This window comes from Aquarana catesbeiana, linkage group LG06, assembly GCF_042186555.1.
Source record: "Aquarana catesbeiana isolate 2022-GZ linkage group LG06, ASM4218655v1, whole genome shotgun sequence".
NCBI classification, from domain to species: domain Eukaryota; kingdom Metazoa; phylum Chordata; class Amphibia; order Anura; family Ranidae; genus Aquarana; species Aquarana catesbeiana.
In genome coordinates, this window is record NC_133329.1 from 55,493,351 (window position 1) to 55,508,658 (window position 15,308).

Consider the following 15,308-nt stretch of genomic DNA (forward strand, 5'->3'; position numbering starts at 1 on the left):
CCAGCCATGTACAAGTCCATGTATTTCTTGGGACTGATCCCTTAAAGACTGCTGCTGATGCTGAGTGCCAGGCTCCACCTCCATACTGACACAATCCTCCTCCTTGTCCTCTTCCTGTGTGATCGGCGGGCACGCAGGAACACTGTCTGGATAAAGGGGGCCTTGAGAGCTAAGGAAGTCCTCCTCTTCCTGCCTCTGTTCTGCCTCAAGTGCCCTGTCCATTATTCCACGCAGCGTGTGCTCCAACAGGTGGACAAGGGGGACAGTGTCACTGATGCATGCACTGTCACTGCTCACCATCCTCGTAGCCTCCTCAAATGGTGACAGGACAGTGCATGCATCCCTGATCATGGCCCACTGGCGTGGGAAAAAAAAAACAGGCTCTCCTGACCCTGTCCTGGTTCCATAGTCGCACAGGTACTCATTGATGGCCCTCTGCTGTGCAGCCGCTGCAGCATGGCCAACGTTGAGTTCCACCTGGTGGGCATGTCACAGGTTAGGCGGTTCTTGGGCAGGTTAAATTCCTTTTGGAGGTCTGCCAGCCGAGCACTGGCATTATATGACCGGCGAAAATGCACACAGACTTTCCTGGCCTGCCTCAGGACATCCTGTAAGCCCGCGTACCTGCCCAAGAACCGCTGCACCACCAAGTTAAGGACGTGAGCCAAACAGGGCACATGGGTCAGTTGTCCCTGTCGGAGGGTGGAGAGGAGGTTGGTGCCATTGTCGCAAACCACCATTCCTGCCTTAAGTTGGAGTGGCGTCAACCACCTCTGAAACTGCCCCTGCAGAGCTGACAGAACCTCTGCCCCAGTGTGGCTCCTGTCCCCCAAGCACACCAGCTCAAGCGCCGCATGGCATCTTTTGGCCTGCGTACTTGCGTAGCCCCTTGAACGCCTATGAAGCACCGCTGGTTCCGAGGACAAAGCACAGGAAGAGGCCATGGAGGAAGAAGAAGAGGAGGGGGTGGAGGAGAGAGGTGTGTCACAATCATTATTAGTGGCATTTTGGAGGCATGGTGGCGGAACAACCTCCAACACTACTGCACCTTGTCCTGAATCCTTCCCAGCTACCAGCAGAGTCACCCAATGTGCGGTGAAACTTAGGTAACGTCCCTGTCCATGACTGCTGGACCATGAGTCAGCGGTAATATGCACCTTACCACTGATCGCCCTGTCCAGAGAGGTATGGACATTGCCTTCCACATGCCGGTAGAGAGCCGGAATCGCCTTCCGTGAGAAAGAGTAGCGTTTGGGTACCTGCCACTGAGGAACCGCACATTCCACAAACTCACGGAAGGAGGCAACGGGAGATGTTTTGGCAACGCGAGAAAAGGCCCACACCAAAGAACTTTTGGAATAACGTGCAGAGACAGCAGCGCCCTGCACATGCTGAGCTTTGTGGTGTAATGCAGTCAGTGTGCTGCCCTTAGGCTGGCCCCTGGAGGGCATCCTGCCTCATTGGTGATGTGCCTCCTCCTCCTCCTCTCTCCTATCAAGCACCCACGTTGAGTCAGTGACCTCATCATCCCCTCCCGCCTCATCACTGGAGCAAACCTGGCAGTATGCTGCAGCAGAGGGAGCATGACTGCCAGATTGCTGTCCTTCTTGGGCACCCCCTCTGTTCGTGCTCACGTTACTGCCTTCGTCTAGCTCAGTATCATCATCAGAGCCTTCTAAACGCTGGGCGTCCTCCTGGAACATGTACCCAGCACTGTGGTCAAACAGTTCGAGGGACTCCTCAGGAGGACATGGTGGGGCTACGGAAGGAGTCACTGATGCCATTGAGCCGAGGGAAGAGGCCGCATTGGCAGCTGCTTTGCCAGACAAAGTACCCTGAGCATGGGTGAGAGAGGATGAGGAGGATGAGGACGGCTTGGTCATCCACTCGACCAAGTATATATATATATACACTGCAGCTAGCAAAATCAACTGCCTGCCTGTAGTATGAGAACATCACCAACCTTCTACAGGTAGTTTTAGCTGAACACTGTGCAGAGGTCGCACTACACTAACTTGTAGCTTATTTAGCTGCCTGCGGTAGTGATAGGATCAGGAAAACACCACCAACCTTCTACAGGTAGCTTTAGCTAAACACTGTGCAGAGGTCGCACTAAACTAACGTGTAAATAATTTAGCTGCCTGCGGTAGTGAGAGGATCAGGAAAACACCACCAACCTTCTACAGGTAGCTTTAGCTGAACACTGTGCAGAGGTCGCACTACACTGACTTGTAGCTTATTTAGCTGCCTGCGGTAGTGATAGGATCAGGAAAACACCACCAACCTTCTACAGGTAGCTTTAGTTGAACACTGTACAGAGGTCACAATACACTAACGTGTAAATAATGTAGCTGCCTGCAGTAGTGATAGGATCAGGAAAACACCACCAAACTTCTAGAGGTAGCTTTAGCTGAACACTGTGCAGAGGTCGCACTACACTAATGTGTAAATAATTTAGCTGCCTGCGGTAGTGATAGGATCAGGAAAACACCACCAACCTTCTACAGGTAGCTTTAGCTGAACACTGTGCAGAGGTCACACTACACTAACACTACACTAACTGTGAGGAGGACGCACTACACTAACTTGTAGCTTTAGCTGAAAACTGTGAGGAGGACGCACTACACTAACTTGTAGCTTTAGCTGAACACTGTGCACTACACTAACTTGTAGCTTTAGCTGAACACTGTGCACTACACTAACTTGTAGCTTTAGCTGAACACTGTGCAGAGGTCACTCTAAACTAACTTGTAGCTTTAGCTGAACACTATGAGGAGGACGCACTACACTAACTGTAAATAGTCTAGCTGCCTGACTGTGGTACTAATAGGATCAAAAGAACACCAAGCAATTTTCTTCAGGTAGCTGTAAATACTGTAACAACACAAGCCTGCCTGTCAGTAGGAAGATAACAGAAACGGATCTAGCTAAACTGAATACAGTGTATATGTATATATATATATATATATATATATATATATATATATATATATATGTATATACACACACAACACCTGGGATGCATATATATATATACACAATACACTGTAAGTGCAGCTAACTGACTGACTGTCCTGCTAATCCATCTAACTTAAATCAAATGACACTGTCTCATAGTTGCCAACATTGTAAAAAAAAAATGTGGGACACTTTTGTGGCTGTAGGCGGAGCTGTCCAATAATTAGGGGGCGGGGCATTCGTCAGCAGGCGTGGCCTAGCAAAAATAGACAAGTGTGGCGGCGAAAAATGGGCGTGGTTTACGTGAAATTGTGGGCGTGGCTTAAATGGGCGTGGCTCTGGAGGGTGTGGTTAGAGTCTGAAATGAATGAGGGATGGAGAGGGGGAGAGAGGGGGAGAGAGAGGGAAATGACGGGACAGCAGCCCCAGATCCTACACAATAGAAATATGTGTATTCTAGAAAGTTTAACAATCAGCAGATAAAGATACTCCAAACACCTGGTGTTGGCACTTCAATCAATCCGGCACCATGGTTGTTATGGTGTCAGGATGATTGAAGCGCGTTATTTCTATTATTACATTGTAATATAAAATGAAATCATTCAACTCACCATAATGCAGAATCAGTGGGATCCCTGAGCGTGTCACCAGCCACGTCGCCTGCCACCAGCCGTCCGTCCTTGCTTCAGATGTCCGAGCAGAGTCTGTCCTTGCATCAGATGTCCCCAGCGGAGCCCCCCCTCACACCAGGAGTCCCCGGCGGAGCTCCCCCTCACATCAGGTGTCCCCAGCGGAGCCCCCCCTCACATCAGGAGTCCCCGGCGGAGCCCCCCCTCACATCAGGAGTCCCCGGCGGAGCTCCCCCTCACATCAGGTGTCCCCGGCGGAGCCCCCCCCTCACATCAGGAGTCCCCGCGGGAGCCCCTCTCACATCAGGAGTCCCCGGCGGAGCCCCCCCTCACATCAGGAGTCCCCGGCGGAGCTCCCCCTCACATCAGGTGTCCCCGGCAGAGCCCCCCCTCACATCAGGAGTCCCCGGCGGAGCCCCCCTCACATCAGGAGTCCCCGGCAGAGCCCCCCCACACACCAGGAGTCCCCGGCGGAGCCCCCCTCACACCAGGAGTCCCCGGCGGAGCTCCCCCTCACATCAGGTGTCCCCGGCGGAGCCCCCCCTCACATCAGGAGTCCCCGGCGGAGCCCCCCCTCACATCAGGAGTCCCCGGCGGAGCCCCCCTCACATCAGGAGTCCCCGGCGGAGCACCCCCTCACACCAGGAGTCCCCGGCGGAGCCCCCCCTCACATCAGGAGTCCCCGGCGGAGCCCCCCCTCACATCAGGAGTCCCCGGCGGAGCCCCCCTCACATCAGGAGTCCCCAGCGGAGCCCCCTCACATCAGGAGTCCCCGGCGGAGCTCCCACTCACATCAGGAGTCCCCGGCGGAGCCCCCCCTCACATCAGGAGTCCCCGGCGGAGCCCCCCCTCACATCAGGAGTCCCCGGCGGAGCCCCCCCTCACATCAGGAGTCCCCGGCGGAGCCCCCCCTCACATCAGGAGTCCCCGGCGGAGCCCCCCCTCACATCAGGTGTCCCCGGCGGAGCCCCCCCTCACATTAGGAGTCCCCAGTGCTCCCCCCTCACATCAGGTGTCCCCAGTGCCCCCCCTCACATCAGGTGTCCCCAGTGCCCCCCTTCACATCAGGTGTCCCCAGTGCCCCCCCCCCACTCACATCAGGAGTCCCCAGTGCCCCCCCACTCACATCAGGTGTCCCCAGTGCCCCCCCCACTCACATCAGGAGTCCCCAGTGCCCCCCCACTCACATCAGGTGTCCCCAGTGCCCCCCCACTCACATCAGGTGTCCCCAGTGCCCCCCCCACTCACATCAGGTGTCCCCAGTGCCCCCCCTCACATCAGGTGTCCCCAGTGCCCCCCCTCACATCAGGTGTCCCCAGTGCCCCCCCCCACTCACCTCAGGTGTCCCACAGCGGTGCGCGCGCTCCCCCCCACCTAGAACCCCCGCCCCTTTCCATATCAGACTAGCAGCGGGGCAGGGGGTAGGCGGGCCGAGGCGAAGCGGGGCGAGGCGGAGCGGGGCGAGGCGGAGCGGGGCGGGCCGAGGCGGAGCGGGGCAGGGGGTGGGCGGCGACGCAGAAGCTTCGTCTAGCCCCTCCCAGCCGTCTTCCTGAACTTCAACAAAATGGCGGCCGGCGGAGACAATGTCTCCGCCGGCCGCCGTCCTCTAGCGGCGGTGGCGGCGGCGGATTCAAATTCGGGAAATCCGGGACAGTTGGCAGCTATGCTGTCTGTCTCTCTCTCTATCTATGAACGCCGGAACACACTACACAGGGCCGCCATGCAGGCGGCCTTATATAGTGTTGGGCGTGTACTAAATCCCCTGTGCCATAATTGGCCAAAGCCTCCTTGGCTTTGGCCAATTACGGCTCTCTGTTCAGACGGCGCTGTGATTGGCCAAGCATGCGGGTCATAGTGCATGCTTGGCCAATCATCAGCCAGCAATGCACTGCGATGCCGCAGTGAATTATGGGCCGTGACGCACCACACGAATTTGGCTCAAACAGCCCATATCGTTCGCAATTCGGCGAACAGGCGAACAGACGATGTCCGAGTCGAACATGGGTTAGACTCGAACACGAAGCTCATACCTACTTGCCAATATCACCTGCTGCCAGATGCAACCAGGGTCGTCTTTAGCGCAGGGCAAACGGGGCACTTGTCCTGGCCCAATATTTGTTGGGGGGCCCGCGCTACCCGTGAATTGTGGCCCCAATGACAGCTTTGCAGAGCGCACAGAGGACACGGGAGTATGTATTCCTGCGCTAGCCAGCTGAGAGGGGGCAGGGCCGAGAGCTCCACTGATGCTCTGGCCCCACCTACGTGCAGCCTGTATACTCGGAAAAGAGCGTCTGCAGTGAGAGCCAGTGATCGGAGTGGGAGCATCAGTGGAGCTCCCGGCCCCGCCTCCTCTATATTGGCTGGTGAATACAGAGGTCCGGGGGACTGACGCTCCCACTCCGATCACTGGCTCTCACTGCAGACGCTCTGTTCCGAGTATACAGGCTGCACGTGGGCGGGGTCAGAGCATCAGTGGAGCTCCCGGCCCCACCCCCTTCAGCTGGCTAGCGCGGGAATACAGCCTCCCGTGTCCTCTGTGCGCTCTGCAAAGCTGTCATTGGGGCCCCAATTCACGGGTGACGTGGGCCCCCCAACAAAGCATCAGTGGAGCTCCCGGCTGTTGTAGTGAGAGCAGAGAATAGAAGTACCGCCCACAGACCTGAATGTATGTAGTGAGTTTGGCTGGCCAGGTATGTCCTTACACCCATAAAATGCCTGACTGTTTAAACCCTGAGCTCTGTTATTTAACTGTAAAGCTGTGCATTGCTGAAAGTTCTCTGACCATCACCTGTATAATGTCCGCAGTCTCTGATTGTCTCCTGCAGTATGTCCGCAGTCTCTAGTAATCTCCTGCAGTATGTCCGCAGTCCCCAGTAATCTCCTGTAGTATGTCCGCAGTCTCTAGTAATCTCCTGCAGTATGTCCGCAGTCCCCAGTAATCTCCTGTAGTAGGTCTGTAGTCTCTAGTAATCTCCTGCAGTATGTCCGCAGTCCCCAGTAATGTCCTGCAGTATATCCGCAGTCTCTGGTAATCTCCTGCAGTATGTCCGCAGTCTCTAGTAATCTCCTGCAGTATGTCCACAGTCCCCAGTAATCTCCTGTAGTATGTCCGCAGTCTCTAGTAATCTCCTGCAGTATGTCCACAGTCCCCAGTAATCTCCTGCAGTATGTCCGCAGTCTCTGGTAATCTCCTGCAGTATGTCCGCAGTCCCCAGTAATCTCCTGTAGTATGCCCGCAGTCTCTAGTAATCTCCTGCAGTATGTCCACAGTCCCCAGTAATCTCCTGCATTATGTCCTCAGTCTCTGGTAGTCTCCTGCAGTATGTCCGCAGTCCCCAGTAATCTCCTGTAGTATGTCCTCAGTCTCTAGTAATCTCCTGCAGTATGTCCGCAGTCTCTAGTAATCTCCTGCATGACACTGTAGGACTTAAACCATATACCTAATACCATCCTACCCGTACATACCCTCCCTCCAAAAAACATCATGGATGACTCGGACTAGTTTTTTGGAGTAAAATGGCCTTGCGGCCTTTTATTCAAACGTATAAATTAACATAAATATTTTAAATAACTGTCCTTTCTTAAATAACTTGTGAAGGTAACTTTCTCAGTAAGAACGATGACTATGACCCTGGTCACTGGTACAACCTCCTTAATTTAAAACCTGCCAGTCGGAAACCCCTGATACAGCATTATCACAACATACCCCAGTGACCAAGCATTTTTAACTCCTGCAGGTTAACCCTTAAGGCCTGCAGGTACCAACTTCAATCCCCATCCTTCCATGTATGGGTACCAGCAAAACCCCCCATCATCTGGATGGGTACCATCAAACAACCCCCCATCCTTGGATGGGTACACATGTTACAACTTGTAACAGAACTTATCCTATTAAAGGAAAAACAACAACTGCCACAGCACGAAAGGGGTAACCCCTTACCCTTGCGAGCACCTCCACACACTAAGCCCTCTATGTATGCCTTCTTGTAAGCCTAATGACCATAAGTCCATGCCCACCTCATTAAGATGTACACCATCGCTGCGCAAATAATGCCATGTGTCAACCTCCAACTCCCTATGACGAATGGCTAAGCCCCCATTCCTTATAAAAAACTGGCTCACTTCTTTATTTACTTTTACCCTAGCCCTATCCACTTTTTTATCTGACAAAGCCCAGCGCCACGATAACCTCCTTACCATATCAGACCACACTAATACCATCTTGGGATAAGCAGCTTTTAAACGCAGAAAATCGCACTTGATGTCTCTAATAAGGTCCCTCATAGATCTGGCTCCCATATCATTTCCGCCCACATGCAATACCAATACGTCAGGGGCCCTGTCCAGCCGGGAGAATCTATGCACTTCTTCAAGCACCCTATTCCACTGCATGCCTGGGACCCCAATCCACCTTACGAGGGCCTCTTGTCTGGGAATACGAAGCTGTCTGCCGTTCAGCCGAACGTCCGCTCTCTTGGCCCCCCAAAACACGCAGGAGTGACCGAGTATCCAAACCAGACATACATCTTGACCTGTTAACGAAATAAATAATACAACCTCATGAACCTTAATACCCAACTCCCACTCATAAACATCACCAAACTAACATTACATTTGAACCATGTCAGGGCGGACATACAGTTTGAATCTATCCGAATCCCATCTGCCAATCCGTCGAATTACCTCCTGACTCAAACCCGCCCTGGCAGCCTCTGTGGCCGCCCCAATCCTAAAAGAATGCGAGGAAAAATGTAAAGGGTCACATCCCACCCTGACCACGCATTTCTTAAAAACCGTTACAAACTGGTATTTTGAAAGACACAAACCGTCCTCATGTATCAAGAAGGGGCCGGTAAAAGCAGGCCTGACCTCCATGAAAGCTCCCACAATCCTAACCGGGCATATGCTATGCTCCGCAATCCTCCCAAACTCCAGATACTTGCCTCTCCCCGCTTGATCCGTTTTGGACCTATTAATCCTTATGCAGACCCTATCCACCCATACTTCAACCTCCCCGTTGAAAAGCCCGCCCGGAACCATCTTAGAAGGGCTCACCAGCTCACTTACCCTCAGCGCCCCAAAAAAGGCCAGCGCGAACGCTGCTTTGAATAGTGCACATTCGAACTCGGATCTGCTGACCCTTTCCAAGCTAAGCATCAACTGCTTAAGCATTTCAAACGAGATGGGGCGCCTCCCGTCCCTCTGTTTGTACGCTTTCCTATAGCCCTTGACTGCTTGTCGTAACCAAAATTCCTTAGTATGGTCCCGACCCCCCTGCCATTTAAAAAGGAAGGCCAAACCTGCCAATTCACGATTGTTTGCAGCTGCTGAGATACCGTTTTCCAAGTCCCTAATGATAAAGTACAGCACTGCCTTGTCCACGTCCGGATCATCAGATCCCATGCCCAAGTCATTCAGAAAGGCGAACCACTCCTTCCATACCTTAGAGTAGGCATTCCATGTAGCCATACTCACGGAGCGCTGAATCCATTTTGCTGCTGTTCCAAGGCAATGTTCCATATCCAGCTGGGACAGGCGACCCCCTGATGATCTGCCTCTGGTGCCAACCTCCGGAACCTGTCCCACTGAAAACGAGACAAAGCGTCAGCCAAGGTGTTCTCGGTCCCTGGTAGATGCACAGCATAAATGAACGCATTCAATTGTAAACAACGAAGTACTAGATGGCGCAAAAGCCTGACCACCGGCACTGATGCCGCGGTCAGCCAATTAACCACTTGCACCACCCCCAGATTGTTGCAATTGAAGCGGACCTTAAGGTTTCAAAATGACTCGCCCCACAGCTCTATGGCCACCACAATGGGGAACAACTCCAAGAGTACCAGGTTCTTTAAGAACCCAGCTAGCCGCTGGCCACTTGGCAGCACACCAGTGGCCCTTACAGAACGCACCAAACCCAGTTGAACTGGCCGCATCAGTAAATAACTTCAGGTCGCAGTTGCTGATCGGCCCAGACATCCATAGAGCCCTTCCATTGAAAGACTCCAAGAATACCTGCCACACCTGTAAGTCCTCCCTGTGGTCTCTATTCAGACTCACGAAATGTGTCGGTGCCCGGATCCCTGCAGTGGTGGCTGACAGCCGCCTGCAGAAAATTCGGCCCATAGGGATGATACGGCAAGCGAAATTTTACTTACCTAGCAGAGATTGGAGTTGGCGAAGCTGCAATTTCCTAACTCCAATAGTCCCGCGAACCTCCTCCTTCAACTTCAACAGTTTGTCCTGCGGAATCCTGCATTCCATCCTCACTGAATCTATCTCTATTCCGAGAAATGTGATAGTCGCCACTGGACCCTTCGTTTTTTCCGGGGCTAGCGGCACCCCAAACCTTTCCGCTAAATACTGCAATGTCCCCAAAAGCACTGCACATATGTTGGAACCCGCTGGACCCACACATAAGAAGTCGTCCAAATAATGGATGACTGAATTGATACCTGCCACATCCCGAACTGCCCATTCCAAAAACGAACTGAACGTTTTGAAAAGAGCACAGGATATAGAACATCCCATTGGGAGACATTGGTCTACATAGTAGGCCCCTTCCCATTTACAGCCTAGCCACCTGAAACTGTCGGGATGAACTGGCAAAAGCCGAAAGGCCGATTCGTTGTCGGACTTGGCCATTAGAGACCCCTGCCCATATCTCCTAACCCATGCGACCGCTGCGTCAAAAGATGTGTATGTAACTGCACACTCTTCCGGAGCTATAGCATCGTTCACCGACCCTCCCTTCGGGAAAGAGAGGTGATGTATGAGTCTAAACTTGTTTGGCTCTTTTTGGTACTACACCCAAAGGGGAGACCACTAACCCTTGTAGTGGTCTTTCCCGAAAAGGACCCGCCATGCGTCCCAATGTAACCTCTTTTTTCAATTTTTCAGAGACCACTGCTGCATGCAGCAAGGCCGACCGCAAATTCTTGGCCTCAGGCGGCACCTCCGCCAAGGCACAGGGAAAGTGAAAACCGTCCCTAAAACCTGCCTCCAGCGTGGCGGCTGCAGCCCAGTCTGGGTATCTATTGAGGAAAGGCCGCATCCTTTCCACCTGTACCGGAGTCCTCCCTCTTGCCTGAAGTATCTGCGGAACGTCCTTTTCCTTTTTTGAAACATTTTGCCAATGCGTGGGATCCCGCGCAGCCGGAACACAAGTGCTTGAAACGACAGTTGGCTCCAAATCTGCAGGTTCCTTCATTAAATTGCCAGTATCCCCATTTTTTCTCGGTCGGTTGTCCTGGGGCTGCTGAACCTCCGACCCCTGCCTGAAAAAACTGACTAGGGGCCCACGCTGCCGTCATCAACCTCATCCACAAGCTGATGTCCTTGTGATCCCAGTGTAGATTCGGTCTCACAGCCATCCTCTGACGAAATTGCTCATCATAGCGTAGCCACGCCATACCCCCGTATGTTCTATGGGCCTCACTAATGGCCTCTAGGTACATGAACAGCGCTGAACAATGTTCTGGCGCTTTCTCGCCTACCACACTCGCCAAAATGGCAAACGCTTGTAGCCAATTGGAGAACGTTTGCGGGATCAATCGGTACCTACGCTTCTCCTCCTCCTCCTTTTTTCCTTCCACCGGTTTTAACCTATCCAGATTAAATTTCTCTAACGGCAGCAACGTGAAAATTTCCACGTGTTCGCCCTTCCATATCTTTTCCTTTACCTCTGCTTTTAAATGAGCCCCCAGCGGGCCCTCAAAGCAGACATATACCTCTCTCCTTGCCGCATCCGCTAATCTAACCGAATCGGCTTTCTTCTCAGTTGTCTTCACCTGCTCCCCCGAAGTCGTAGCCACTGCAGCTGTAGAGGGGGGGAACCCCAACCGCTGTCACAGCCACTACCGGCGAAACCAGGACGTCACCCGCAAGAGGTGGGGTGGTCCCCGTCTGCGGGGTATTCCTCTCTGTCGTCCACGCAGTCGCCGGACCACCTCCAGACCCTGCTTCCACGCGTGCTACTAGCTCTTTTAGGCCAGTTAGCAACTCCCGCAAACCCTCATTCCCTGTTTGGGGCGCTGATGCTGGCGGTGGAGCCGATACGTTCTCCGCCCCCCCTGGCCTAACTATACCCCCCGACCGTGAACCTCCCCCCTGTACATTCTGCCCCAATAGATTATGCAAAAGAATAGAAACCGGGTTAGATGAATCGCACTCACCGGGCTGCCCTGGACTGGGCCCAACAGCCGCCACTCCTGGAACCAGCGATGCCTGATGTCCCTGATCGTCGCCTCCGTCAGACCCGGACAGCTCTCCTTCTGACCGATCGTCGTTGTCGTCCATCCTGCCAACTTCTTGTTGCACCCCAGCTGCGGTCGCAGTGGTTGCTGAGGGCCTGCGGTGCTGAGCTCAGCCACTCCTCCCGTGATTACCGCTAGGCCCGCTGGATGCCCCTGATGACAGACTCCTACATTCACTGTTTCGCGGGGTGCGTGTTGACCGTCCATTACTTCCCCTCGCGCTGGCCCTGGCATCTCTGGCTGACCCACTGTCACCCTGCGGCGGACTGCTGGCCATCTCTGTCGCCTGTGCCCCTCCTCCACTTGCCGCGGTGCATTCTCGCGTGTCCCGAGCCCTCCGTCCCTCTCCTGCTGACCCCTAAGGGGGTTGTAAGCATCTGGTCCTTGCTGGGGGGGAAGAGCCGCGTGCATTGCTGGGCACTGTTCCCCCGGTCGCTCCGACCTTCCTCCGATTCCCCCGGGTCTCTCCCCGTCCATCCCTCTGCCTACCCTGCATGCTGGGTGTCTGGGCCTCTCCCACTGCTATCCTACGCTGCTCTGATCTGGATGGGCCCAAGCCAGCCTCAGGGCTGTATCTCTCTGGCGGCCGTGACCACCGTGCCCAAGGAGTTGGCGGCCCCCCCCGCTCACCGTCGCCCCGCCGTCAGCGATCACCCGCAGCTGCTGCTGGAGCCAGTCCGCGCCGTTAGCGGCATCCGCCACTCTGAGCTGATCTATAAAGCCCTCCATCGCTGCCATGCTGTAATTAGGAGAAGGGGAAGGTGAAGAGCGGTGATGTGTGCTGCTAATCTCGTCCACCACCGCTCCTACATCTCCTACACTTTCCTCATACAGCCCCTCCCCTTCTCTAAAAGGAGAACTGTACCATTCTGAGACAGGCATATGTGCAGTCCAGCACTGTCATGCCGTCCCTGAGCTTAGGGTCCCCCTTTTGGCTCCGTGACTCTCTGAATGTCCGCAGTCTCTGGTAATCTCCTGCAGTATGTCCGCAGTCTCTGGTAATCTCCTGCAGTATGTCCGCAGTCTCTGATTGTCTCCTGCAGTATGTCCGCAGTCTCTGATTGTCTCCTGCAGTATGTCCGCAGTCTCTGGTAATCTCCTGCAGTATGTCCGCAGTCTCTGATTGTCTCCTGCAGTATGTCCGCAGTCTCTGATTGTGACTGCAGTATGTCCGCAGTCTCTGATTGTCTCCTGCAGTATGTCCGCAGTCTCTGATTGTCTCCTGCAGTATGTCCGCAGTCTCTGATTGTCCTTGGCAGTATGTCCGCAGTCTCTGATTGTCTCCTGCAGTATGTCCGCAGTCTCTGATTGTCTCCTGCAGTATGTCCGCAGTCTCTAGTAATCTCCTGCAGTATGTCCGCAGTCTCTGGTAATCTGCAGTATGTCCGCAGTCTCTGGTAATCTCCTGCAGTATGTCCGCAGTCTCTGGTAGTCTCCTGCAGTATGTCCGCAGTCTCTGGTAATCTCCTGCAGTATGTCTGCAGTCTCTGATTGTCTCCTGCAGTATGTCCGCAGTCTCTGGTAATTTCCTGCAGTATGTCCGCAGTCTCTGGTAATCTCCTGCAATATGTCTGCAGTCTCTGGTAATCTCCTGCAGTATGTCTGCAGTCTCTGATTGTCTCCTACAGTATGTCCGCAGTCTCTGATTGTCTCCTGCAGTATGTCCGCAGTCTCTGAACCTCTCCTGTAGTATGTCTGCACTCTCTGACACTCTCTCCTGTAGTATGTGTATTAATGTGCCCCTTTATTTGCTCAATTATTTGGGATTTCTCCACTGCTCAGTGAGAGGTAATGATGTGCATTAACCTCTAGCAACCAATCAGCGAACAGTAGTGATCTGTTTTAATCTCTAACAACCAATCAGTAAGTGGTAATGATGTGCTGTAACCCCTAGCAACCAATTAGTGAGCATTAATAATGTACATTAACCTCTAGCAACCAATCGGCAAGCAGAAATTATGTGTTGTAACCTCTAGAAACCAGCCAATGAGCAGTAAGGATAGGCTGTAACCTCTGGCAAACAATTGCAATCACTGCGTGATCTGCTGCAGTAAACTTATTTTGAGTCTACCTGCTATTTTTTGTATGTCTCAGAATGGAGGGGGGGGCCCAAGAAAATGTTTGCCCAGGGCCCAATCAAAATTAAAAACGGTCCTGGATGCAACATGTCACTTACCACTGTCACCTGTTGCCAGATGCCTCCTCCCCTCCCCCAATCGGATCCAGACAATTTGCTATGAACCTGCTGCAGATTAATAAATTAACTGTCCTGATCCGAATGGGGGAGGGAAGGAGGCTGGGGGGGTGAATTACCATTGCTATTTTTAATTTCTGTAATATGCAGCATGGGGGGGTTAATGTACTGACACTGGTCAGCCACTAATGCATCAGTGACCAGTGGCAGTACATTAACCCCCCATGCTGCATATTACCGAAATTAAAAATAGGTAGCATTGGTAATTATCCCCCCCTCAGCCTCCTCCCCTCATCTGATCCAGACAGTTCATTTATTAATCTGCAGATGGCATTTGGCAATCATTATCTGTTTAGTGCTTAATTAGGTGCAAGCATATACACACTTTGCTGACCTGGTTCCCCCTCGGTGGCACCTCCACCTCCAGGTCGCAGCTTCAGCAGCAGCTCTCTATGCTCCTCCCATCCCGCCTCTGGCCGTGAGTGACGTCACGCCGCCGGGACGGGACTACGAATCGTCTTCATAGGGGAGTGAAGTGCTGACAGGGAAGGGCTGGTACGGTCTGTCTCTGTCTAGGCTTGTGCCGGGTGTAGGAGTGTACTTGGCACATTGTAACAGAGACAGGTACAGACGACTACAGTACAGGCACAGCTATTAGTGGCACCAGCTGGTGCTTTCTGTGAAACACACTGCCGACACTTCACCTGCGTCCCCCTCCCTCCTGCAAATTGTACCACCCAGGGCATCCGCCTTGTACCGGCTCTGGCTCAGGGCACTGCCCTGGGAACGTGTACCAGTGCAGAACAACATGTAAAACTTCCACTGGGCCGGGAGCAGTGACAGGTACAAAGGAAAAATGTTTTTTAACTGACGGCAAATGACATTTCCCACATGGCTTCTATTTAAAATAAAGAAATGGCGCACAGACCCCTGAGAAGGTCCCCCAAAAATTTTGAGGGACCTTTGGAGGATGTCTAATCTCCATTAGATTGCCTTTTACATCAGGATACCCATTAGGCCCCCCTTACATCAGGGTCCCCATTAGACCCCCCTTACATCAGGGTCTCCATTATACCCCCCTTACATCAGGGTCTCCATTATACCCCCCTTACATCAGGGTCCCCATTAGACCCCCCTTACATTGGGGCCCCAATTAGAGTCCCCCCCTTAAATCAGGGTCCCCATTAGACTCCCCCTTACATCCGAATCCTTATTAGAATCCCCCTTACATCAGGGTTCCCTTAAGAGTCCACCCTTATATCAGCGTCCACATCA

General features: G+C 53.2%; 1 protein-coding gene and 1 long non-coding RNA gene across 2 annotated transcripts in view; one reads left to right on the plus strand and one right to left on the minus strand.

Moving 5' to 3' along the window:
• LOC141148438 (uncharacterized) overlaps positions 1 to 14,523 on the minus strand; it is an 87,454-nt gene extending 72,931 nt beyond the window's left edge. The window contains exon 1 of the long non-coding RNA XR_012245205.1: positions 14,428 to 14,523. This is a non-coding gene — a long non-coding RNA (uncharacterized lncRNA). The remainder of the gene's footprint in view (positions 1 to 14,427) is intronic.
• The window catches only part of LOC141148436 (zymogen granule membrane protein 16-like), a 49,751-nt gene that overhangs the window by 6,842 nt on the left and 27,601 nt on the right, over positions 1 to 15,308 (plus strand). The window lies entirely within an intron of this gene.